Source organism: Ovis canadensis, chromosome 18, assembly GCF_042477335.2.
Source record: "Ovis canadensis isolate MfBH-ARS-UI-01 breed Bighorn chromosome 18, ARS-UI_OviCan_v2, whole genome shotgun sequence".
In the NCBI taxonomy this organism is placed as follows: Eukaryota; Metazoa; Chordata; class Mammalia; order Artiodactyla; family Bovidae; genus Ovis; species Ovis canadensis.
The window spans coordinates 76,524,893-76,552,427 of NC_091262.1; positions in this window are offsets into that span (position 1 = coordinate 76,524,893).

Sequence of the window (27,535 nt, forward strand, 5' to 3'; positions counted from 1 at the left end):
CTTTAGCATCAGCCCTTCCAAAGAAATCCCAGGGCTGATCTCCTTCAGAATGGACTGGTTGGATCTCCTTGCAGTCCAAGGGACTCTCAAGAGTCTTCTTCAACACCACAGTTCAAAAGCATCAATTCTTTGGCGCTCAGCCTTCTTCACAGTCCAACTCTCACATCCATACATGACCACTGGAAAAACCATAGCCTTGACTAGATGGAACTTAGTCGGCAAAGTAATGTCTCTGCTTTTGAATATGCTGTCTAGGTTGGTCATAACTTTTCTTCGAAGGAGTAAGCGTCTTTTAATTTCATGGCTGCAGTCACCATCTGCAGTGATTTTGGAGCCCCCAAAAATAAAGTCTGACACTGTTTCCACTGTTTCCCCCTCTATTTCCCATGAAGTGATGGGACTGGTTGCCATGATCTTCGTTTTCTGAATGTTGAGCCTCCTTAATACATTAACAACAAAACATAAGTCTGTGATATTTGATTATAGATTATGTATAGACTATTACAGATTATGTTGATTAGGATCTGCTTATGAGTAAAAGACATTGATGCATTAATTCAGGAATCTTTTTAAATGATTTGCTATACTTTAATCCCAATAGAGTCTAGGTATGTATATGTATACATATTTATTTACATATGCAAGCATGCCATATATTTCTGGGCTTCCCAGGTATTTTGGTGATAAAGAATCTACCTGCCAGTGCACGAGACCTGGGTTCAGTCCTTGCATTGGGAAGATCCCCTGGAGAAGGAAATGGCAGCCTCCTCCAGTATTCTTGCCTGGGAAATCCATGGACAGAGGAGCCAGGCGGGCTACAGTCTGTAGGGTCACAAAGAATCGGGCACAGCTTAGCATCTAAACAACAACAATGCAATATGCTCCTATGTCAAGTGTAGCTGTCGTTCGTATGGATCATGAAAACCAACTATTGAGCACTTACTGTATGTACCAGGCCTTGTGTTTGGTGCTCTGTCAGTATCATTTTGGTCAGTACTCATGGCAAACTCATGGGGTAAGAATGGCTGCCACTCTTTCTACAGCTGGGGCACTGGTTGGAGGCGTTGGCCACATGACACGGTCATGCAGTGGATTTCATCCTGACCCTTGAGCATGGGTAACTGAAAGTTTCACAAAGTTTGTTTATTACTGCAGACCACCACGGGGCCTTGGACTGTCTTACATTAAGAACTCCTATAACAGGGTCAATCCAAATATTTTTAGAGAGAGAGAGAAAAAAAAACTGTTTGGGATAGACTCTGCAGGTGGCCACTTGCTGAAAACGGAGGCTTGAGTCCACCCTCCAATGCTCTGTGGTGCAAGGTATTTGTACAGCTGCCAGGACAGTGGAAACCTCCCTTCACTTGGCACCATCACCCCCAGCCAGTGAGATGCCCTTTAAGGAGCAAGCCCATGCTGGCTTCCTCATTGCTCACTGGGTTTATCGCTGTGGCGAGGACCTTCCTCTCTCTGGCTGCAGTTTCTTCATCAGTAAATGAGTTAAGTGAGAGGTTTAGACTGTGAGTGCCAAGCTCTTGTACCCAAGGATCCCTAGACATAAAAGCAATGAGGTTTTATTCCCTCTGGCATTGCACACACAGGCAGAGGCACTTAAATGCCTCCATTTGAGATAAGACTATTTACAAAAAGATCCAACAGTCTTACCCTCTTAGAGGATAAGCTTTTTTTAGTGTCTTATTCTTGAGGGGTGGAGGGAAGGGCTTTTTTTTTTTTTCTTTTTTCCAGATTCAACTCATGCTGTAAGAATTAGAGGCTGATTCTTTGATTCTTTTCAGGCCTTCCTGGGACAGTGTCCTATGTCTCCCCACCACCAGCAAGTGGACTCTATGTGTCCCAGCATCTCAGGAGACAGCAGGGAGAAAGGGCCACGGAGCCAGCCTGAGTCCTCGGCCGGGGTGGCAGAGGCATTCCTCGCTGCCAGTTCTAAGGGGCGAATCTGTGTAGATCAATGCATTCATTTCTCTCTCCCAGCCTCTCCCTCGGTTAACACCCCAGCACACACAATACCAACGAAGGTGATTATCTCTGCTAGCATAATTCCTCCCTAACATCTGCTTTCGCCCATAACACTCCACTAATTTTTCCCTCATTTCATTACACATAATTTTCTTTCAACACAATCTACATGTATTAAGTGGTAATGACTTTCCAGTTAAGAGCAAATCGACACCAAGGGACCCCCGTCCCCCCCACGGTTGCCTGCAGAGCCTGACTCTGGCTATTAGAGATAAATTCGGTACCTCAGGAAGCTGCAGTGAGGTAATCAATCAATTAAGCAGTTAGGACATACATTATCAAACTTCCACAGTGCAGGGGGCAGGGGGCATGCTGATCTACTTGCCATGAGTTTTTTTAGGAATTCAAAAAAAATGAATAAATAAGATGGAGAGCTATTATACAACCAGGCTATAATTTGCCACTCAAAGTCAGGGGCTGGTTTTGTCAGACTTAAGGCTGCAGAGTGAATGGGAGAGACATGGGCCTTGGGAGTGTACTGTCTAGCGGGTAGGAAATCCAAGGTCTGGTATTTATTAGGGTGTCCTGGGGCACAGAGTGCAAGCGGTGGGACAGGGGAGTCTGAGAACCTTGTCCTTTAAAAAAAAAAAAAGAAGAAGAAAGAAACCTGGAATTAAAACTCTTACTGCCCAGGTTTGCAACAGGGATTAACTAAGACCACATACACAGAAGCACCAGGCATATCACAGGCGTGTGGGGCGCCTTCATTATCTGACACCTCCTCATAGACTGTGAACTTAGGAAGTGCAAGGCAGCTGGAGATCGCCCAAATGCTGGCATTGAACTGTGCATTAAAGATCACAATCACCGTTACCATCACCATGATCATCTTCCTCAGGTATTTTTTTTTTAATTTGTCTTGAAGTATAGTTGCTTTACTCTGATACAAATCTTTATCAAGCTTTCCTGGTGGCTCAGATGGTAAAGAATCTGCCTGCAGTGCAGGAAACCTGGGTTCGATTCCTGGGTCAGGAAGATCCCCTGGAGAAGGGAATGGCAACCCACTCCAGTTTTGGGCCTGGAGAATTCCATGGACAGAGGAGCCTGGTGGGGTATAGTCCATGGAGTCCAAAGAGCTGGACGTGACTGAGCAGCTAACGCTTTGATTCACTTCATAATTGCTTCTCAATGTTGTGTTGGTTTCTGCTGTATAGCAGAGCAAGTCGGCTATATGTGTGCATCTATCCCCTCCTTTGGGGATGTCCTTCCCATTTAGGTCACCCCAGACCACTGTGTAGAGTTTCCTCTGCTGTACAGTAGGTTCTCATTAATTATCTAACACATGCATAATATATGTCAATCCCAATCTTCCAATTCAGCCAACCCCCCTTTTCTCCTTTTGTTTGTTTTTAAAGAAAAATAGCAAAATGTATAGCTTTTGAACTTACAATCAGAATATTTGCCAGACCCCAATTACCAACTTTATCTGTGTTCCCTTTGTGCCATCTCATTTATCTCATTTGTAAAATGGATGTTGTAATATTTCATCTACCACAGTAAGGCTTATGGGAAGACTCAAAAGAAACATATAGTAAGTGTTTTAAAAATTGTAAATCACCAAAAACTAGGGTTATTTTAAATAAAATAGTCTACTTCTTTTTTTTCTATACTTGATTTATCTTATAAATATCTTATGTTTCTGCAAAGTGTATTGAATGATACCTGCAAGATAAATCAGTCACAAAGGCAGAGGAGAAAAGACAAAGAAACTCTAGGTAGATGTGTCAACATAAAAACAACATATTTCTGAAACAGACAAAATATTTTCTACATATGTGTCAACCAATGATATATGAATATGCATACATGGTATGTAATATTAAATTCTTACAAACCAATAAAAAGGAGACAATAACAATAGAATATGAGTTACAATAATGGTGAACAATGCTTACTCTGTCCCAAATATTACTAAAGCTTTTATGTATTTTAATTTGATTAATAAGAAAAGGAAAAAGACACTGAAATAAAAATGGACAAATGAAATAAACACTAAAATAATACATAAAATATTAAATATCCTCATAGAGAAATGTAAGATGAAATTAAGGAGAGAGGACTTTCCATCTATCAATAAGGTTTAAAAATTTGGTGCTAAGCCATCAGGAGAAGAGGTGATTTCTACACTATTCTTAGGAATGTAAATTGGTAAAAACAAATCAACAAAGACCACCTTTTGAGGAGTGGGAGAGAATTTCCATTATGCATGAAAAGCCTTTAAATATTCCCACCCATTGACCCAGAGATTATATTTTCCTGCGCTTTTTCTTTACACAGCTAGAGATGACTGTGTAAGTAAAAGATGTTCATCACAGTGTTATTTATAATCACAAAATATTGGAAGCATTAGAGTCCAGCATGGGAAGATTGTGGCCATTTATTAAGAAGTATTTCTTTAATAAACTGTCCTTGGAAATAATTGTAAAAACTTTAATATTTTTTCTACCATGTATTCACTTTCATTACATACCTCTATTCATTTTTATTATTTGGGTTCCAAAATGAGGTTATTTTGAAGAAGATTTTTTTTTAATGTGCTATCCATTTCAAATAAATTAGTCAGTCAGTCAGTTCAGTTGCTCAGTTGTGTCCAACTCTTTGCGATGCCATGGACTGCAGAATGCCAGGCCTCCCTGTCCATCGCCAGCTCCTGGAGTTTACTCAGACTCATGTCCATTAAGTCAGTGATGCCATCCAACCATCCCATCCTCTGTCATCCCTTTCTCCTGCCCTCATCTTTCCCAACATCAAGATCTTTGCCAGTGAGTTGGCTCTTCACATCAGGTGGCCAAAGTATTGGAGTTTCAGCTTCAGCATCAGTCCTTCCAATGAATATTTAATTAGGAGAGCTGAATATCAATTAGTAGAAATTTGTAAATGACAAAATTAGTGTCAAGTACTGTCAGAAAGGTATTGTTTTCATTAATAATTCTATGCAATAAAAGCTGATTATCCATAAAAACTAAAAAATTAATAAATAAAAAAGAAGAAGAAACATCTCTTGAGCAGCTATTTAGTGCCAGGCCTCGTTCCAAGGACTGAGAGTGCAACAGAGAACAAAACTGGATGAGATTCCATGCCCAAGGATGCCCAGTTATAGTTCAAGGACATCTAAACTGAACAAGTTATGATGTACACACAAGGTGGATGGTAGTGGATTTATTTGCCTAGATATTTATTTGGGGCCTTTCTCCGGTGTTCCAGACACAGCTTTAAATCTAAGAGATACAACTATGTACAAAGCAACAAATCCTGTGCCCATAGAGCTTGCATTCTATTTGAAAATATTGGAAATATATATCTAAATATGAATATGATGTTGCAGAAATATATTCAACAACATTGGGGAAAAAAAGCATGTTCTAAGAAGTGAAAATGGTTATATGACAGTGCACACAGTATGAAGCCATTTGTGTAAATAAGTAAAAATATTCATATATACATTTCCAAAATATTAGAAAGATTATACACCAATTTTAAGCAGTAGCAAGCATCTCCAGAATTTCTTATTTTCTAAATTTTCTTTATTTGCTGCTTTAAAATACAAGAAAATAAATTAAAAAGCAACTGACAAAGATGGCAAGTCAAAGCTGAGCTATATATTCCATTAACAAATAAATCAGTTAATTTACACATTTCAGCAGCCTCAAGATTTGATTTGACTTGATTTCTTAATAATGAGGATCAATAAAATAACGTGAGTCCTGGGTCATTTTCCAAATTTTGCTTTTCATGATATGGAAGAGTTCAGTGATAGGCTTTGATGGGAGGAAAGGACCTAGGGAATTATCCTCAGATACAGTAGAAAACTGAAGTCCCCAAGAGTCAGGAGGAGTCACGCAGGACTTGAGCCTAATTCAACTCAAACTGACTTCACTTTCCAGTGTTTTCAACGTTAGTATATGACTGTCTTCTATTGTGTGATCCTATTTAATCCTCTGCCTGCTGAGTAGCTAAGTAGCTTCAGTTGTGTCTGACTCTGTGCAGCCCCAGAGATGGCAGCCCACCAGGCTCCCCCGTCCCTAGGATTCTCCTGGCAAGAACACTGGAGTGGGTTGCCATTTCCTTCTCCAATATCCTCTGCCTAGTTCTGCTCAATATCCCAAATGATGGAGGGCAAAAAGAGGAGAAAAAAATATCCCCACATTGTTAGTCATTCCATGATACTTTCTTTGTTTCAACAAAAGCAGAACAAAGTTAAACAAACTATTGCTAAAACCCCATGGAATAGATGTGGCTCTAGGTCCTGCACAGAATCAAAGAGAAAATGAGAACCTGTGGAACATAGAAACTCTCCATAGGATTAAGGTGTTTTACCTCTAAACAAACATTGTTCAAGCCTATACTGATCAGACGTGGTTCTAGAAAATTGTAGATGAACCCTGAGTTACCAGAAAGCAGGGAGTTAGCAACTATTATCATTAACATCAATGACAATAGGATAATTATCAGGTTATAGCTGTAGGTCCTATATTGCTGTTCAGTCGCTCAGTTGTGCCCAACTCTTTGTGACCCCATGGACTGCAGCATGCCAGGCTTCCTTGTCCTTCACCATCTCCTGGAGTTTGCTCAAACTCATGTCCATCGAGTTAGTGATGCTATCCAACCATCTCATCCTCTGTCGTCCCCTTCTCCTCCTGCCTTCAATCTTTCCCAACATCAGGGTCTTTTCCAGTGAATCGGCTCTTTGCATCGGGTGGCCAACGTATAGGAGCTTTAGCTTCAGTATCAGTCTTCCCAATGAATATTCAGGGTTAATTTCCTCTATGTGTATATAAACTTTATAGCTTACAGGTTCTGGGATTCTCCTGAGGATTATATTGCATTATTCTTGTACCCATTTCCTAGTTGAGTATATTGAGGTTCTGATAACCTGACCCATTTACCTGCAGTCACGTTTCAGGAATGGAACTGAGCCAGAACAAGTCATCTGACACCTAGCCCATTGTTCTTTTTACATAAAAGAATGGGAAAACGCTTTTGTACAATAGACTTACAACTTAAAAAATCTCGTCAGGAATTTGGAGAGGCAGTGCAAATATCAAATCAAGAAGTTATTGTATTGCATTTTTTTTTCTTTTTAATTAACCCAAAGAAGGCAACTGTGTGTATTCTAAACATCCAGCTGTCTGTTTTTTGTCTTCCAAGCCTTTTTAACTAAACTAAACCAAACCTTTACCTTGTTTGGTTTTTGAACTGAAATGTCCTTACTCAGCCAGATCCTCATGCCAAGCAGGGTTTTAATTCTTTAAGAAGTAAATCTGAACAAGACAATATAAGAGCTCCAAAAAACAGTAGTCTATGAGAAAACACATCATTTGTTTATTTGGCCATTTGTTTTAAGGCAGAAGTAAAAACACTGGGCTGAACAGATCAGGAGGCTTCAGGCTATTTCCTCTGAGACCGTAAGACCGGGCAGGATGAAACGTGAATAGAAAGCACGCCAGATGCACACAGTCCAAATACAACTTTCTGTCGCACGCTGCTTTGGTTATTTCTTTTTTTTTTTTCCTCAGACGCTAAAGCCCCCAATACTCTACGGAGCTGGAAAATAGAGTTATATGCAAAGTGATTAAAAACACCCCTTTGCACCAAGCCAGTCCTTACACAAAACACCTTTTACCCCCAAGGGGCTCACAGTGCTTCTCATTGTGAACTTTCTTCTTGGCTGAGATTAGTATCTTGAACGTGTCAAAGAAGAATGCTGTCTAAATGGCTTAGGAGTATGATTTTATTTTCTCCCATTCTGTTCTTCTATTTAGCCACTATTTTTCTTACTCCCCCTAAGCTTCCCCTCCCTACTGCAAGATGTCTGGCACCCCACGTCTGGCATGAAATCTTACGGGTCTACGTTTTCCCCAGGGCTGTGACAACAGGTTTCAACTTGACTTGCCATCCCTGGGAACATGAAGTTACATTTGTTTGTTTCTGAGGATAAGGAGGTTTGTAGCTCCTGGTGCTGAAAAGGGACATCTTTATGTTTGATTGGAGTTTTCTAAAGAGAAGATGAATTCATCTGTTGTGGATTATTTCAGAAAAGTATTTATTTTATTGTGTTATATATTGTGAAAGCACATTCCACTTATGCCTGACATTCTGTTGCTTTGTTGTTTTAAAGTTGCTGTTAGTCTTGAGAATATCCACTGGCAGAAACCTCCACTTAGCCCCCTCAACATGCTAGCAACACAAGGATGTAAGGAATCATGTCACCTGTAAATCATGGTGTATTGATTCAGTACACCCTGATTTTACAAGATTGGGAAACTGAGGCCAGAAAAGAGAACTGATTTTCTCGAAGTCAGAGCTGGTTCATGAAAATGTTGGAACTTGAGTCAGAATATCAGGGTACCTCAGATCCCTGGGGTCTTTGACATGGTCCTGCGGAGGCTTTAAATACTCATTTTACTTTTGTAGATTTAGTCATTCTCTTATATTGCAGCTAGTTATATTTTTAAATGTAGCCTTTCCATATAATGGTATCTTTATCGATATGAACATATTACTAATATTTGATTATTTTGCAGAATTGAATATAATGATTTTCCCACTCTTCCTGAGTGCTACTGTACACTTTTGAGTTTTGAATTGCAGAATACCACCAATTTTATCCACTTCCAACAGACTGTGAGCTGTATAGAGAAAATGATTTTAAAAGGGAGGAAAAAGGGATGGATGGATGGGTGGGTGGCTAGATGGATGAATGGAGGGTGGTTGCATGGATAGATGGATGGATGGATGAATGGATATTATGGATGAGTGGATATATAGGCAGATAAATACATATATAAGGCTTCCCTAGTAGCTCAGACAGTAAAATCTGCCTACAATGCAGAAGACCCCAGTTTGACCCCTGGGTCAGGAAGATCCCCTGGGGAAGGGCATGGCAACCTACTCCAGTATTCTGGAGAATTCCATGGATGGAGGAGCCTGATGGGCTACAGTCCATGGGGTCGCAAAGAGTAGCACACGATTGAGCAACTAACACTTTGACCGTCCAACATATGTATTTATATACTCATGCATAATTTAAGGATATCTTGTATTGCTTTTCACGGAGATCAAATTGATAAACGCTGTGCATGTGAATCTCCTCAAACATCTTCAGGACAGAGTCGTCTTCCCTTTCTGGCTGCAGGGCCTGGCACCCCTTAGACGCTGAAAATGATAGTAAAACAATAAATATTCGAAGGGCTCAAAGTTACAGAAAAACCTGAGCTTCAGGATTCAACAGAACTTCATCAGTTGAACCAGCTATAGCCTTGAATCCAGATCTTTCTACTTCCAAATGTGGCCCTCTCGCCTGTCTCAGCTTTTGGGGACCTTACACTCTGTTGATGTTTGAGGACAGGCTGATCTTTTTCTGCAAGGCGTATCTGGGGTCTACCTCAATGCCTTTCTCTCAGTTAATTAATTGATTTTTTGTCTCTCCTCTCCTCCTCCCCCTATCCATCCCCCCTCCCTGGTGTGTTTACTCGCAGCATCCAGAAAGACCACCTTCCGACCGCTCTCTCCGCGGTTGAGCTGCACCTCTCTACTCCAATAAACCGTTTGCATTCCATCTGGCAAGCGTTTGCTCCGAAGACATTTCTCTGTCAATCTCTCCCGCCACATTAAAAATCTGTCATTACGATTGCATCGCCGCCTGGCTCCTGAGATTTCTGACTGCTTTATTGCTCTCCTCATTTTTTCTTTTTTTCTCTTCCCTGCTACAGCCGAGAAGCAGAAATAAAGGTTTGTTGTTGAAACATGGCCGGGAGGAAAGTAGGAGGCACACATCTGTCAAGGTATTACCTTTCTTCAACCAGGGATTAAGGTGTTTTACGGCACTCGCTACCGAGCATCACACTGAATAAATTTTCTCAGTAGAACATAAAAATGAACTCATACATTTTGAACCAAGATCCCTTCTTTAGAGCCAGCCCAGATCATTATGCAGTGGCACCCACGTGCAGGGGGGACGGCGAGGCAGGAAGTGCCTGCCACCCACCCCACCTCCCACTGAAGCTGCTTTATTCAAATGCCAGTGGAGTCTGGGGCAGCATCTGGATCAGGGGAGATGCTGGTTGTGAATGCACAGCCTTCCTTGCCTCCTGGGAGAGAGTGGAAGGATCCAGAAAGGACCTGGCCCCAGAATCCACCTCCCCCTTCCTGCCTGGCAAAGAGGCATATTGAATCAAATCACATTCCTTGGGGAAGGTCCCTTGATTCCTCCTGATGCTTCCTCAGCACCTGCTCTGTAGGGCTCTGCTGTGATAAGTGTCTGTCCCAGGTCTGATTCGCCCACTGGTCCATGACCTTCTCCAGGCCAGGGGCACGTCCTCCACCCTAGTGCCTTGTGTCTACAAGACTTGGCAGGATTAACCAGGAGTATCACAAATCCTTTTTTTTTTTTTTCCCCAGGTTCCCTCTCTGCATTCTACTGTGTGCATAGATTAATCCATTAAAAATTCCCAGTAATCTGCTTCAGTGGACTATTCATATTTTCTTTTCTATAGACCAATGAACTGAAGCAGAAAGAGGGCTGTGTCTTGTTGAAGGTTAGCCAGTTAGCGTGGCTGGTCTGGGGTTTGAGCCCAGCAGGCTCAGGTCCATTCTGTGAATGGCAGGGAGCACAGGAAGGAGGGGGTTGTAGTGTGGCTTTGAAACAGCTTTGTGGCACAGCAGGGGCTCGGGAAGGGCACTGGTGCCAGAGAACGCTGTGTCGTCTTGGTGTCCTCTGTCCCTCTGAACCATCACAGTCTCACCTGAGGTCGCAGTGGCTCATGTCTCTGCAGAGCTCAGGATTGGTGCCGTGGGCTCTGGTTTCCTTTGCGCATCACCCCCCAACACACACAGGCCCTACATACACATATGCACACTCACACACATACATTCACACACAGACACACTTTATTATTCCTATATTCATTCCTCTCTGCCTATGATGTCCCCCTACATGGAATTATCTTTCTTTTTAAAGAAAACTCATATTCACCCTTAAAAACCTTTGCTTCTTTGTGCATTTATTCCTCATAAGCATTAGAGACTCCCAAAAGACCCCCAGAAGCCCTTTCTTCCCCTCTTGATAGTGGATGGCACTCCCTGAGTTTTATTATACATCATCTGTTTGCGTGTCAGCATCCCCAGTAATGATCAGAAGCCCCTCTGGTCTATTTATAAAAGGATAAATACAGTTAACAGTAGTCACTCCTGCTGCAAAAGAAACTTTTCCTTATATATCCATTTTATGCTATCTGAAGTTTTTGTGGTTTTTTTTTTTTTTGCAATGCACATGTAATACTTGCAATAAATTATGAGTTGATTTTATTTCAAGTACTCTACTAAGTCCTGGGGGACCGTCCTAAGGGACTAATAATATGTAGAGCCAATGGCATCAGCTAAGGGGCTGTGGCCATCCACAGACAAACCACGTGAGAAGTTGGGATCTCCAGCTTGGTTCATGTGTTCATGAACGTGTGGGACTTGGGAACCCAAGTCATGTCTCACCTTCTCAGGCTGAACCAGCCCTGCCTTAGGGACATATAGCTGTGATCTTGTCATCTTGGTAAATCAGGCACTGAGAAAATGTCCCTAGCTCCCCCTGCCAGTTCCCTTTCCTTCCCTATTTGGTATGATTTCTGATCAGACAGATGGACCAGTTGGCATGACCATTGCAATTGACCTTGGCTGACCCCTGAATGGTTATTTGTCCTGTCCCAGTCAGCCACGATGTAGAATTCCAAACATCATCCATATCCAACTGGGAACTCACCAAGGAACAATTACCCCATGTACAGGGTGTGGGGTGGGGGGCACGTCCCAATGGCCCTGGGAGCTTGACTCCACCTGTTAAAGGACATCCAGCTTGCTGAGCGCAAACCCAAGTCAAGTTCACCTTCTGGAAGAGTGAGGAAAAGGGAAAATGAGAAGCTGGCAAACCTTGAGAGCCTACAAGGCAGTAAGCACAGGGGGAGAGTGACATATTGATCAGATAAAGTCAATTCTTGTCCTAACAACAGCCCTAAGGAGTGGGTTTTTCATTATCCCCATCTGCAGATGCAGAGGCTGAGCCCACCTGCGAGATGATGAAGATGGTGTGAGAGGAGCGTCTCAGGCACTAGGGAACAGACCCTGTGACCCCGTGACTCCTTGCGCTACATCTTCTGGCTCCACCTGGACAGTGAGGTGGGTGTGTGTGTTGGGGGGTTGGTGTGGAGTCAGCCTGCATGGGCTGGATTCTCATCCTCACCACTGGAAAGCCAAGTCAACCGGAATGACTGCCTCACTTCACTTTGGTTGTCTCATCTGTAATGAGGAACTTACCCTGCTGCGCTCTTGTGAGGATGAAATGAGATACTCCTTAGAAGCCTCAAAGTCTGGACTGACATACAATAAATGCTCAATGAGCCCTAGTGATCCTAAGAATCCATCTTGCGGACGCGTCCCTCTTTGGGTTGATTCCTTGCTGGGAATTCACACATGTAGAGACCAGGGCTCTATTAAGTCTCCCTTTCTGCCTGCCCTTTCCTCAAATTTGTAAAATTTGTTCTGTTTGTGCAATTATTTTGTGACCATTGTGTAAAACTGGTGTCCGAGCCCAAAATGCTGTCAACTTGAGCATGTGAATCTGAAATCCACATCAGAATATGTCATGTGACTCACAGACGTTTTTCCTTCCTCTTACCTGTATCAGGCTCACGTTACACTCACAGCCACTTTCGTCATCCCGCCAAACTTTGGAGTTTTACGGTTGCATCAAATGAGCTGCAGCTATGTATCACCCCCAGCTGTCGGCCTAATTCTTTCGAATGAGTGGGGGCCTACTGGATGGGGCACCGTGGACACACACTGGCCGAAGGGTCGTGAAGGCCAGTGTTCTTCATCCGGGCCCTGAGAACTGCCGAGGGTGACGTGGAAGGCCCAGCTCTGCACCCCACCCCTGGGCCGGCCAGCTCTGCTCATCTCTTCCTCCTAGAAAATCCCCACCAATGATGCTTCTAAGAGGTGAGGTTTGCAAACAAGTCCTTGGCTTCCTTTTGCCAAAAAGCAAGCTGCTCTTCCTTGGTTTTCCACAACAATCATTGAAGAGCTCACCTGGCTAGTGTCAGGGTCGCTTGCTGGCCCAAGAGAAAAAACAGAGCATTTTCTTCAATCAAGGGAGGGCAAGCAGGATGGGGTGCAGGGCTGGGTGGGGAAGGGAGCTCAGCATTTATAAACCAAACTCACAATGTATGGCAAAACCAATACAGTATTGTAAAGTAAAATAAAGTAAAAAAAATAAATAAACCAAACTCATGTGGTCAACCTCTGGTCACATCTTAGCAAGCCTGTAGGGGAAGATGGGTGTGAGCCTTGATGTTCTACACCAAGTATAGAGACAGAATTTTCTAGAAAGCTCAGCCAAAGCTCAGCTGTCTGTCCACAGGCCCTGCCACACCCCCACAGAAATAACCTTGGTGGACAGTGTTTTCCAGCTTCCGTCTACCTCCCTTGTTGAGCACCCGCTCTGTGTCAAACACCGTGGTGGGTGCTCCCACCTGCCTCTTCCCATTCATCCTCAGGTTGGCTGTGAACACCCAGAGGCCCAGGACCAGATACCTGTTGGTGGGAATGAGTGGGGGCCTGCTGGATGGGGCACTGGGAAATATGTGTCGGGGTCACTGCACCCCGCAGCAGCCCACGTGTCTTCCTTCTGGTGAGGACCTCCCCTCGTCACCATGATAAGTCCCTTGACAAACCAACTATTTCAAATGATGTGCTTCTACACCCAGGCCTCTTTCAACGAGTTGCTTTGAAAGTGGTTTAGTTTGAAAGAGGCAAGTTCAGTTGAATGGCGCAGTGGCCGTGTCCCCTCTGTCCCGCTGTCCCCATTCTGGCCAGGAGAATCCTCCACGTGGGAGAAACCTCAGCCCCACAGCAGGCCTGGCAGCTGGCACAGGCCGCCATCCTCCTTCTGGCCCCAGACCCCGTGGCCTCCAAGCTCACGTGCAGCCTCGCTGACCTCCGGGCCCGGCTGTGAGCGCATGCGCAAGTGCGGCCCCGGAGATGCCACCCGGGGCCCCGGAGTGAGTGTTTAGCCGGTTGACACCACGGCTTGTGGTTTGCTCTGCTGAAGCTTCCCCCTGAAAGGGGCCTTCCAGGGTGATTTGCAAACCGGACCAGGGCAGAGTTCTAGCAGCAAAGGATGTGACTAACCCACAGTGTCTTCTTAAGGACCTGAGACAGTGGGAGTCTCCAGGGTGGGGCAAGGAGGCATGTTTTCTTAGAATGTGTAAGAGAGGTGTGTCTTTCAGCCCCGAATTCTCCCACCACATTAAAAAGAAATACGTCAAATTCGAACGAAGGTAAAGACATGTCCCTGAGTAAGAGGAAGAAGGGAAGCTGTTGGAAAGGTTGAGGATTAGACAGAAAAAACGGTGACCATGGTCTCAAAGACTGTTTGCTCACTTGTCAGCGGGAGAAATAACTGCTGTTCTGTGTCTTGTGGGGACGCTCAGAGGTGGGAACAGGTGTGAGCGTTACTAAACTGCAGGGCGTGAAAAGGTGTGAGGGTTTCATGTTAAAGTGTTTTCCAAACTCACAGAAAGTAAAGGGGAGACTCTGAGAGGGGAAGCAGGAGGGGAGGGGAGGGGAAGGAATAGGTTCTACATGGGTCCCTCCACCCCAGCCTCCACAGACCATGCACAGTGCTTAGAACCAGGCAGTGCAAAGACTCTAAAGATGCCGAGTTCCATCAGAGAGGCCCAGGCTGAGGCAGAGAGAGCCAGAATCAGCCAGTCAGAGAATTTAATCAGAGATGCTCAGATTTCAGTCAGAGATGCCCATGTACAGCTCGGAGACGCCTAGTTTCAGTCAGAGACTTCAGAAACCTTCAGAGATACAGCGAGTTCAATCAGATGCTCAGAGTTTAATCAAAGTTGCTCAAGTTTCAATGTCATGTGGCACCTTGGATGGGAGGGGGTTTGTTGGGGGGAGTGGATACATGTACATGTATGACTGAGTGCCTTTGCTGTGCACCTGAAAATACCACCGCATTGTTAATTGGCTCCAATATAAAATAAAAGGTCAAAAAAAAAAGGTGTCCAAGATCTCAGTTCAGAGACATCCAGAATCCAGTCAGAGGTGCTCAAGTTCAGCGAAGGACCCCGAAGTTCAGTCAGAGTTTTGCCTTCAGCAACGTTAGGAGTAATCCTGTTTTCACGGGACTACAAGAAATATTGAAGGATTTGCTACCTAGATTCAAAGGACACACGTGTCCACTACTGCCATTCTGGGAAAACTTCCAGAAGTCCCCACCATCCTCCAACCCCCGACTTGAGGTTAAAGCTCAAAATGAGCCATCAGTACTGAGGGGAGGGTTCTCCCTGGATCCCCTTATTTATTCTAATTTTGGAGTCTTGTGAGTGTGTCTTTAGAGGGAGGCATGTTGGTTTTGAGGGAAGACTGTTCTGGGTAGAGACCGAGCTCTGTGACATGCAAGTCCTGAGACCCTGAGCAGAACAGAATGTCTGCAAACGCAGGGAACAAAATACTTCTCTCAAGGGGCCATTATAAGGGTGGCGTTTGAAAACAAAGCTTCTCACAGAGACCCCAGTATAAATTAGATCCTCAACAAATAGGAGCCCTTCTTCCCTAAATCTCGTACAGAGGCCTGACCTGTGTGCAGGAGGGCAGGCAAAAGGTGGGAGGAAGAAAGGAGCAAGAAGGGAGGGAGAGAGGGAGAGAGGAAAGCTTTATAAATAGATCTATATTTAGCATCTAAATCCCTACATTTTCCCCCCTTATTCTCCAGAATTTCTTCCTCAGAGAATATTAGCCTTAGGTAAACAGAGATATTGTGACAAGCTCTTTATGTACAAAATCTCTCCTAAACAAATACACATTTTTTTCTTTATTTCTATAAATTTAACTCATCAGTGATCAACTACTACTGATTTGTTATCAGAAACTACCTATTTGACTGACCAAATACAAATAGTATAAATTCAGTTTCCATTAAGAAATCACATACGGTAGTAACCCAGGGATGGTCAAGTTCAGAGCCAGCCCATCTCAAGATTTGAAACAGAGAAGTTCAAACAAAAGAGTCCTCCCTCTCTTGTGAGGATCACAGGGCAAGAGAAGCTGCGGGCACCCCCCCCCCCCCCCACCACCACCAGGGTTCAGGCCTCTGTGGAAGGCACTCCAGGGATGGCGGTTGTTGTTCAGTTGCTCAGTCATGTCTGACTCTTTGCAATCCCATGGCCTGCAGGGCTCCAGACTTCCCTGTCTTTCACCATCTCCTGGAGCTTGCTGAAACTCATGTCCATTGAGCTGATGATGCCATCCAACCATCTCATCCTCTGTCACCCTCTTCTCTTCATGCCCTCAATTGTTCCCAGCATCAGGGTCCTTTCCAATGAGTTGGCTCTTCACATCAGGTGGCCAGCGTATTAGAGTTTCAGCTTCAGCATCAGTCTTCCCAATGAATAATCAAGACTGATTTCCTTTAGGATTGACTAATTTGACCTCCTTGCTATCCAAGGAACTCTGAAGAGTCTTCTCCAGCCTCACAGTTTGAAAGCATCAATTCTTTGGTTCTCAGCCGTCTTTATGGTCCAGGTCTCCTCACATCCATACGTGACTTCTGGAGAAACCATAGCTTTCACTATACGGATGTGTGTCAGCAAAGTGATGTCTCTGCTTTTTAATATGCTGTCTAGGTTTATCACAGTTTTCCTTCCACGGAGCAAGCGTCTTTTAATTTCATGGCTGTCGTCACTGTCTGCAGTGATTTTGGAGCCCAAGAAAATAAATTTGGGTCAGGGCTGGGCAGGATGATAAACCCCCACAGAAGATTCTGGACTTTGTGCAGGGGACACAATTTCAAGAACGAAGGGAATTGCTCTGGAGTGCCCATGCTTGTGGTTTAGAACCTAAAGGAAGATGAAAACATTCACCCATGAGCTCACATGATAGTAAAGTTCAAAAAGAAGTTGTGGAGGGCTGACCACCCCTGTCTGCTCTGATAGGATGGAGGCCAGGGCTGCAGCTGACATCTTAGTTTAGGGTGCAGAACAGACCCCCCAACAAAGGATGATCCAGGCCCAAATGTCAACAGGGCCAAGGTCTTAAACCCTGGCCTAAAGGTCACCAATAAACCCCTTTCATGTGGTCCATGTAGCACTTTCAGCATCGCTGCTGACTTCCATCTTCTCATCCGTGGGTCCCAGACCAGAGAGTGGCTAAAGTAGCTCAGGCCTTCTTAGGCCGAAGCCTATGCAGACCCCAGGCCTGCCTCCTTGAGGACCAGAGAGCCGCCGACCCCTGAAATGAGCTGCTCTGACTGTGAGTCTCACAGGGGACAAACCTGGTCCATTTCCTTCCTGGGGCTGGCTGGGACCAGAGTTGTGTATAATTCAAATGTATTGAATGGACTTATGTGCAAACAGAAGGACTGTCCACTGGGCAGGTTTGGACGACCCCCCAGCTTTATCGGAGCCAGTCCGCGTTCCATCACACCTTAGCTGGTAACCTTGAACCAGTTGCTTCACCTCTTTCCATTTCTTCTAGAGAGGATTAAGCATGATGTTATCCTCAGGGATGGTTTCTGAGATCTCTGAAGTGTTTCAGTGAGACTTTGAACAGTTTGGGGGCCAGGCGTTTACACGTCGAGGTCTCTGAGGGCAGGAGCTGCAGCGTGTGGTCACAGAGTTTATCGAGTGTTCACGAAGCTAGCTCATGCAGCAGCCAGGAGCTGGAGGAACAAGGACTCCCAGGTGATCCCAGCCTGGCCCACGGCTTCCAACTCTTCTATCCCAGACCACGTGATGGATTTGTCCACACGTCTATACGGCAGGTGTTTCTGGAGCAACTAGTTGTTCTGCTTATGGGGACATGTGGTACTGTGTGCTTAGGGGGTGGAAAGGGCCAGAATCAGCTCCTGCCTCAATGCCATGGGGCCCTCATTTATGCAGAGAAACACAGCAATGCCTTCATGAGCCGGGGAGGCCCTCTTAGGGCAAGGACATCGGATCTTTCTGGCTTATTTAAAAAATGAAAGCCATCCTCAAGTCCAAGAGCATCAACTGTGATTATTAATCATTCAGGGGAGTAAGCCATGAGCAGTTGGTTTGCAGGCATAGTGATAGTGGGAAAATATGTACCTGCGGGGTCCTGAGAGAGAAAATGCTGATCGCTGAGCTAGGACCATTTCACTGGTGGGTCTTCCAAGGAGAGGCAGGACTTTGCCTCATCACATCAGCTGGTAATTGGAGAAAACTGGGAAGGGCATTCAGGGGGTAGGGATGGGACTAGTAGGAGGCACGCTTCTGTAAGCCAGGTAGCAGATATAGGTGGGAGACCTTGAGTGTTTCTGTTGCTGAAGAATAGATATGAGGGCAGATGTGGCCGGGGAAGTCAGTAGCGATGCAGAAAGTGTTACATGGACCACGTGAAAGGAGATTGTTGGTGACCTCCAGGTCAGGGTTCCTGACCTCGGCCCTGTTGATGTTTGGGGCTGATGACCTTTTGTTGGAGGAACTGTTCCATGTCCTAAAGTAGGATGTCATCTGCTTCCACAGCCTCCATCCGCTGGATACCCATAACATCTCTCCCCCAGCTGTGACAACAGAAAAAGTTCCTAGGCATTGTCACATATCCTCTAGGGGACTACCTGGCACTCTGTTGAGAATCCGGCTCTAGATGAGAGACTGCAAGCATGGAGGGGCAGCTGGGGTTGACAAGAGGGACATGGGTAGGCAGTGAGCCTGCAGAAGCCAGGGCTGCCCGCTGCAGGCCATCTGGCCTGGTTCCACTGCCTGGCACGAAGCAGATCCTCCATGAATGGTGCAAAGTTACACAGAAGGCAAGGCTTAAGAAAGCAAGGTTTAAGGTCCTTAAGAGAGCAAGGCCCTTAAGGGCCTTAAGAAAGCAAGGGCTTAAGGGCCTTAAGAAAGCAAGGCTACTGAAGATCCTCGGAGGCTCTAGGTGTCCACGGGATTCGCACTCAGCAGGGCCTGGCCCTTGTCAGACTACCGTCCCCTGGGCTGGGAGGCCACGAGGGGCACCTCCTTGGGGGCCGGGTCACGCTGGGTGGCTGTTTATCTGTGTGCTCGGGGCTGCCTGCTGGGCGTATTAGAGGCCATGAAATAATGATGAGACCTAGGAGGGGTAATTAAAAGCCGTGGTGGCATTGATCTGCTGAGATTTCTGAGCGAACCCAGAGCACACGGGGCGACTCTCCGTCTTACCTCATGCAGGCCCTGCCTGATTGGCCCCCTGGGCATTGCTGGGGCCACAGCATCTCACCTGTGGCCAGGAGACTCCCAGGGCAGCAGCCGGGCAGGCTTCAGAGGCTGTACAAAACAGGCAGCCTGGGCCTGGGGGTAGCCAGCTGCTGGGCTCAGCCCTGGAAAGGCAGGAGCTGGCGGGTCTGTTAAAGACACAGGTCATCATTCTGCATGGCCTCAAAGGTTAACCTTCGGCCCCAGAGGTTCTCCAGATAAAGACTCTGAGATACTCTAGAGCCATGCTGTGGGTCTTGGTGAAGGGCGTGTCCACCTTTGCAGTTCAGACCCTTCAGCCTGCAGTGCCTATAGGAAAGGTTGCTCTCTGGATGCAAACTAAACTATTCTTGACCCTCTGTCCTGGGTTGAGAACCCAGCATACTTTAAAAACTGAGAACTTGGAATATTTACTCATTTTAGTCTTTGTGAAGCTGGATGGTTTGATTAGAAGAATAATGCTTTTCTTGCTGTTAGTACAGGTTATCAGTGATTTGCTTCTTAGTTGTTACTTTAGTTTCAAACCTGACCTAGTGAGTGGATTTAATACAGTACAGAGTCAGACAGCCCTGAGATGTGGTCTCAGGTCCACCAACATCTCTACGATCTCGAGCCAGTCACTTAAGGATATTGTGTCTTAGTCTTCCTGTTGGTAAATGGAGATAAAAATAATCAATGCCACAGTGAGGATTGAATAAGATGTTTGCAAAATCATGAACAATGAGGAAGGGTTAGTTCATTAGGTGAGTTGCTGTAGGCTTGAGATCCTTCTGTCCTCCAGGCCCTGTGAACTGGCCATAAGAAGCCCACTTCACAGATGAGAAAACTGAGGCAGCAAAATTTTTTTTTTTTATGAGCTGGGGTTCCATAGTGAGCCTCCCCACTCAGCCCATCTCAAGGACAGCTACACAGGCACTCGCTCTACAGGAAGCCCCAGGATTGCCTCCCTTCCCACCTACACGAGCCTAAACTGGCAAGTACCCTGCCTAGTTACGTAATCACAGCCTCCATGTGTCTCTGTGAAAACCTGGCCTATTTTTCTGCTCTCGGCCTTCACCACGTGGCAGAGGGGTCGGGGGGTGGGGGATGGGAGCTGCATCTCTCTCTGCTCTTCGTACTGTAAAGGAAGTAACAACCCTATCAGATGGGAGGAAGGAAAAGTTTCTCAGGGCCTTAGCAAAATAGCCCGTCTCCCACGCGAGCGCAGGCCTGCGGTCAGATCACTAGTTTAAATGTAGACGGGCCTGTTTCTTTCTTGTAAGCTGCCTGGAGTAGGTTGAAAGAGTCTTCCGGATTTTGGAGAGGATGCTCTGAATTAAAGTCTTAGAAAAAACACCACCTCCTCATGATCGCAGCCTCATGCCACCCTTTGCAACAAGGGTGATGCCTGAGCGTTGGTCGGCCAGGGGGACATCTGTAAACTGCTCCAAGTTAAATGCAGTGTCACCCAACACTGATGGAGAAAAGCTTGGAGGAAGGAATGACCGTGTTCTGAATGCCCTGGTCCATGTGTCTATTTATTTAATAGAAGTTTGATCTGACTGACACCAGGCTCTTCCAGGTGATGACAGTCGCAAGCACTGTCTGCAGAATGTTTACTGAGCCTCAGATCCTGGGCTGTCGCGGCCAGGCTGTGGCACTCTGCCGTCCACTGCTCTGCTAAAGAACCTTCTCTGCTTTGCATGTGGGCTCTGCTTGCGAATGACATCGAGTTTATAAACTGAAACTGTGCATGACCCTGGGGCTGCCATACGTGCCGTCTGTCACATGGAGAAAAGAGAGAGCATCCCTTGTCTCTTAGCTCGTACCAGTCCGTAATCTTAGAGTCTCAGTTTCAAAAAGCTTTGCAAACCGAAGTCATTTTCCTTGTTGATCTGGTGGCAAAACTGGACTTGAACTGATGGGATGGGTATAAGGCCATTTATAGTCCTTTTGCCCCACACAGTATGAATATTCATACATTTTGCTGCAGAAATCTGAATGCATGCTATCCCACGAGGTGCTGCCCCAGAGTCTTCTTGGAGGTGGGAGGTGTGGAGGGGGCTGCTGTTGTATAGTATACAATTCTGACACACAGTAGCATTCTATAAAGGGCCAAATTCTGATTTCTGAAGGGCGTCTGGCCCCACTAGTTTCCAAACAAGGATGGCGGGCCTGTGAATCACATCTGCTGCCCTCTTCAGAGTTGCACTCTGCACACAGTGTAGGGTGGTGGCAGCTGTAGGCACTGGAGATCAGATCAACTTTGCCCTCGAGTCTGCTTGATGCAGGTGAGGCCTGCAGCATTCCCAGAAGGTGGACACCAGGGGAGCCTCAGTTTTCCCATCTTCAGGACAGGAAGAGATAACAAAGCATCCCCCTTGCAGGACTGCGGGGTGGTTAATGTGGCTGATGTGTGAAAGGACCACATAGGCATGGCCTCTGGGTGCACGCTCAACTGGGTCCCCATTTTCATCTGCTCTGAGTAAGTGGCTTTCAGGCCTGATGCAAAGATGCAGTGAAACTCTCACCTCTTCGGAGATCACTGCCCTCAGCCTGAAGTCAGATGCGGCCCCAGGGAACTTGGGCAGGGGCGATAACGACACTCTGAGACCAGCAGAGTCCGCGGCAATTAGCAGGAGCTACCAAGACCCCTTCAGTATTAATTAGCTGCCCCTGACCTGGTGCCGCCGGGACTCCCAGCCTCTCGGGGGCACTCAGGGAGGAGTGCAGCCCTGACCTGGAGAGCTGAATAAATAGGACAGAGTTTGGCTTCCCAAGCGACAAGCGCAATGATGCAAGGCTCTCCCTGGGATCAGGTGTGAGACAGGCTCTCTGGACAGACAGACAGGGGACACTGGGAGGAAGGACAGTGGGGAGGGGCAGTTCTCCCGTACTCGGCCTCCCCACTTCTGCTCTGACGGTTAGATTATGATTCAGCTCCTCTCCTCTCTCCAGGCATTTCTCCTGTCTCTCTGTGGACAGTCACTGCAGGGGTGCACTCAGGCCACCAAGCACAAGCAGCCCTCTGGGCACAAAGCTTCGTGGATAGGACAGCTGAGGGTCCTGGCTGTTCTCCACTGAACCCAGGGTTAGCTCCCCAAAGAAAGTAATTCATAAAATGCAGGAGAGCTTGCCTTTCCTGGGTGAATTTTCCACTTTATTTCAGACATAGGTATTCAGTCAAGCCAGCTGCTTGCCAGGTACATTTTTGATCCTGAGGATACAGTAGGGAACAGGAGAGAAAGTCCTCGATCTAATGCTGGGGGGGGGGGGTGCGTGGGCAAGAGAGAAGTATAGAGATAAAGCAAAGAATTTCAGAAGGTGATAAGTGCTACGAAGAAAACAGAAGAGGATGATCAGGGAGAGGGTCTTCGACAAAGGGACACTGAGGTCATATGAGTTAAGTGACCGAGGGAAAAAAAAAGTCTTGCTAACTGGGAAGAGCAGCCCAGGGGCAGACAGAACAGAGAGTGCAAACGCCCTGGGGCAGAAGCCTGCTTGGCATATTTAAGGACAATCAAGGAGGATGTGGGGCTTCCCTGGTGGTTCAGATGGTAAAGAATTCGCTTACAATGCAGGAGACATGGGTCGATCCCTGGGTCAGGAGGACCCCCTGGAGAAGGGGACAGCAGCGCATTCCAGTATTCTTGCCTGAAGAATCCCATGGACAGAGAAGCTCGGTGGGCTACAGTCCATGGAGTCACAAGGAGTTGGACATGACCTAGTGACTATTACTTTCACTCTTTCACTTCTCTAGGAGGTTGTAGGAGAGACGAGGCTAGAATATAGTCAGAGAAGCCAAATGTTTTCTCAGTTAATCACTGCACTCTTCTACCTAGAGGTCATCCACTCCATTTCACAAAACAAAACTGAATCAGAAAATGGAGTGTTTGCGTGTCACCAAAACTTTACCTTACAAAAGAGGATCCTAACTCAAGTCCACAAAGCACAGACCATTTCCCACAATACCTTTCTAGAGCTGGAGAATTTAGAAAAAGTTGTCTAAGCCCCAGCCAGCTAGTGGTGCTGTATCTACTAAGAGCTGTAGGGACTCAGTAACTATCCCAACCTGCACGGCAAGTGACAACCACGGAAATCCAGGCTCCACCTTCTAAGAGGAGCAGCCTAAGGATGGGTTGAAAGTAAAAGTGTTCGTCAGTCAGTTGTGTCTGCCTCTTTGTAATGCCATGGGCTGTAGCCCATCAGGCTCCTCTGTCCACAGAATTCTCCAGGCGAGAATACTGAAGTGGGTAGCCATTCCCTTCTTCAGGGGATCTTCTCCACCCGGAGATCTAACCCTCGTCTCTTACTTCTCCTGCATTGGGAGGCAGGTTCTTTATCACAAAACAAGGAGGCACTTAGAACTAGGGAGACCGAGGCTCAGAGAGGCTGAGCATCTCATCTAGGGCTTGTAAGCAGTGAGGTCTCCATCCAAAGCCTGACCATTCGCCACGTTGGATGGCGCTGGATACAGATGAGACTGGCAAGTCCAAACAAAGAAGACCAGAAAAAAACAAAAATGTCATCCTGGTATTTGAAAAGTTCCTTTTATTGGATTGATCGGATTTCTGAGAAATCAGCAATTTCATTTAACTGACAAAAGACCACTTTTCCACCGAGAGAAAAAAAAAAGTTATTATTTTAACCTCCCACCTGATTCCTTTTTAAAGAGTGAAACGTGATTTTGAAAGAGTAATTACATATATTTATATCCTATGAGTGGGAAGCAGAGCCCGTCAATGAATCACCTGCTTTCTACAACTCTGCGTCGGCCCAGACACGTGCGATAAACCTAAAGTTGATGTCTGAGGGGTGGGACCCCTGCCCTGATTGGATAGTCACTTGTGGGGGGAGGGTTGAGATGGAGGAGGGAAGAGGCTCCCACTTGCCTCCCCATCCTACTTCACAAAGAGCAGTCACTTCACTCAGGGATGGAAGTGTTCATTCACTCACGTTTTCTGCTCCTCTTTCTCTCTCTCCCTCCCTCCCTTTCTCCTTGCACAAACGTTTACCTGCTACCTAGTGGGGTTCCAGCCCCTTGCTTGTATGAAAAGCTAAAGACCAACAAGAAGCCCTTGATTCTTCCTGAGTTAAATTTATTTATGAGAAACCAGCCCAGGTTCCTTCCCTCGAAACCCTCACATTCCAGGGATGCACGTGTAACTCGTGACATCAGGATACTGAGATCCGGAGAGAAGAAGCCGAGGTTCTCAAGACTCCAAGGACCTGGGTGGGAAGAGGCTCTGCCTTGGAGAGAAGGGGTGCAGCCCCAGTCTGGGGTCTCCAGGGCATCAGAGTAGGACAGAGGGGCCAGCCAATGTCCGTGGGAACAGCGGTGTTTGTCAGAGTGGATGCAGGAAAGGATATGCACCGCTCTTTACATGGAAACAGTGATCACTCAAGGCTCTGAAACCCAGGCTGACTCACATCCTCTGGTAGGAAAGCCCCCACCCCAGTGCCTCCCTGGGGTTCAGCCAAATTGCTGGAGACAAACAAGGGGCCCCGGCATAGCAATCACAACACCAGGATTTCTGTTCTGACCAGTCATGCCCTAAACGGGCCCTTAAGATCATATTCTGACTCTTGGGATTTTCTGAGGCCGCAAAAACCAACTTCATACAGAGGTGAGAGTGTGGAGAACAAGATACTTCTGTGGGCAGGCCAAGAGTGTCTAATTAGATATGAGGCTTTGGGCAAATTGCATAACCTTTATAAGCCCATCTCATCACCCGTGAATAAAGAACTATCATCCACTCCATCTAAGTGCTATGAAAAATGAGTCGCTGTATTACAACACTCTGTAATCTGTCATATTTATTATAAATAGGAGAGAATTAACATTCTTTAAAGAATTTATTGATATAATCACACCCAGTGTGTGTGTGTGTGTGAGTATAAATAATAAATGGATCTATATATGCGGTGTTATATATGCCAATATATGCAATTTGATTTTAAAAATGGGTCTTGAAGTATTGTTTTAACTCTCATAGCTTTCTGATGGGCCTGGAATCAAATTAGTCGACGGCTATGACTGCCATGGGGAAAGATCATTTCAGGAATGATAAGAATTGCCATATCAGTTAGTACCGGCTTGTTAATGAAACTTCAAAGTTGAAACCAAAGTAGGAGTCTTGCAGATGGCTCCAGAGAAAACGTCGTGCATTTCTGCAAATCTTCCTTCCGCCTTTAATGAGTGTGTCACCTCTCTGCACTTGCATTTGGGCATCATGGCCACCAGTCAAATTTTCACTTCAGTTCATGTATTTTTTTTCCCCCGTTTAATCCTGAAAATCTGTAGCCACATCATCAGCTCCTTCTTAATTATACCATATTCTTTACATCTGTCCTGCTAAATAACTCTAATTGAAATAGCACCGGCGTGAATTTTTGTAATGTTCCCCCCAAGACATCCCCAAAGTGACTCACGAGAAAACAGACTGAAGTCACAGCTGGAAGCACGTCAAGGATCATTTCCATTTTTACATGATTAATTTGAATTTAATATCTTAAATCAAAACCTGATTAATTTAAATAAAATTTTGATGGTGCCCTGCTTCTAATATACATTGCAGTAATTAGATTCGGCTTAATGTGATTTTTTTTTTACATAATTAAAAAAAAGGGGGAAGTCAAGTGTAACAATGCAATGTTGATACAAATCTGTCTAAATATATATAGGGGACCAGTGTTTTGGACATTATTCAGGTGAAGAGAGAGTGGTTAATGAAAGGGATGATACTGAGCTGATGATAAATATTCATATCTGTGCTTGCCTGTATCTCAAGAGAAACAATTCATCCTAAAATTAAAAAGGAGACAAAGTTTTCATTCCAAATATGTGAAACTCACCATGTGTCATGGAACCAAGAAGTAAATCATGGACAACATACAATCTTGCTGGACTTCCCTCATGTGTCCATGCATGTAGTCAGTCGTGTCTGACTCTTTGCAACCCAAGAGGACTGTATCCCGCCAGGGTTCTCTGACTCTGGAATTTTGTGGCCCGGTGATTAAGAGTTCACAGTTAAGCCATAACCAGAGAGCCCACGAACTCCAACCAAAAATCCCACATGATGCTGCAAAGATCCTGTGTGCCGCTAATGACTCGGCACAGCCAAATAAATAAATATTATATATATGTGGATATACATGTATATATATATATACACATATACATGTGTGTATTTATGTATATGTACATAAGTATACCCACATATATATGTGTATCTGTATATATGTATATATCCACATATATTTATACATATCTATACATATACATATATAATGTATATATACAATCTCACTCATGCCAAGGTACATTTCTCAAGTTCTTCAGATGCTGAGTGAATGCCTCCTATATCCCAAACTTGCAGCACTGCAGACCCTGCCCAGGCAACTGGGAACATGGGGCTGACTGCTGGCAGCTCCCTGGCTTTAGAAATGCCACACTCTGAGGACCCTGCTCTGCATGACTTCCTCCTCTTGGGAGAAGGAAAGGAGTCTGAAGCTTTTCATTAAATTCATTCTTCTGTTTACCCCAATTCTAGTTAGCCTAGATTTATATACTATGAAGCCCCCTACAAAGAAGGAAGCATCCATATCCAGACATTTCAAGAGGAGGATCTCATTCTAGAGAGATCTACCTCAAACTCCCTCCGTAGTAACCAAGAGGAAGTAACCTGATAAGAGAGTCCTTCAGAGAGATTCTGAAAAATGTGTTTTCTAACCTGAGTCTTACCCCTATTTGGATGTGTGACCCTAGACCAGACACATTTTCTCAGACCAGAGTCAGTAGCTTTGGAAGATGATTGGAAGTGATGAAAGTGAAAGCGTTAGCCTCTCAGCTATGTCTGACTCTTTGCAATCCCATGGACTGTAGCCCACCAGGCTCCTCTGTCTATGTAATTCTCCAGGCAAGAATACTGGGGTGGGCTGCCATTCCATCTGAGCCACCAGAGAAGCCCTTTCGGGGCTTCTCATGATAAGGGTCTTCCAAGCTAGTTCTGCAGGACCCTTGCCTGGAGAAGATGAGCCTCAGAGATCTCAGAGCTCAAGAGGATTGAGATGGCCAAGGTCTGTCCCATGCCAGGGTTCTTGGGTGGATTCATTTGATGTTGTCCTGCAAAAGCAGAGGTCCCTGTCTGAATGTTAGTGAACTTATGATTTTCAGAACCAAAGACGAAGGAGGAGGTGCAGTAGATGGCAGAGCAGAAGGCAGGCTGAGACTGATGACTCCTAGGTCTTCCAGTTATATATTAAACGTTGGCTTT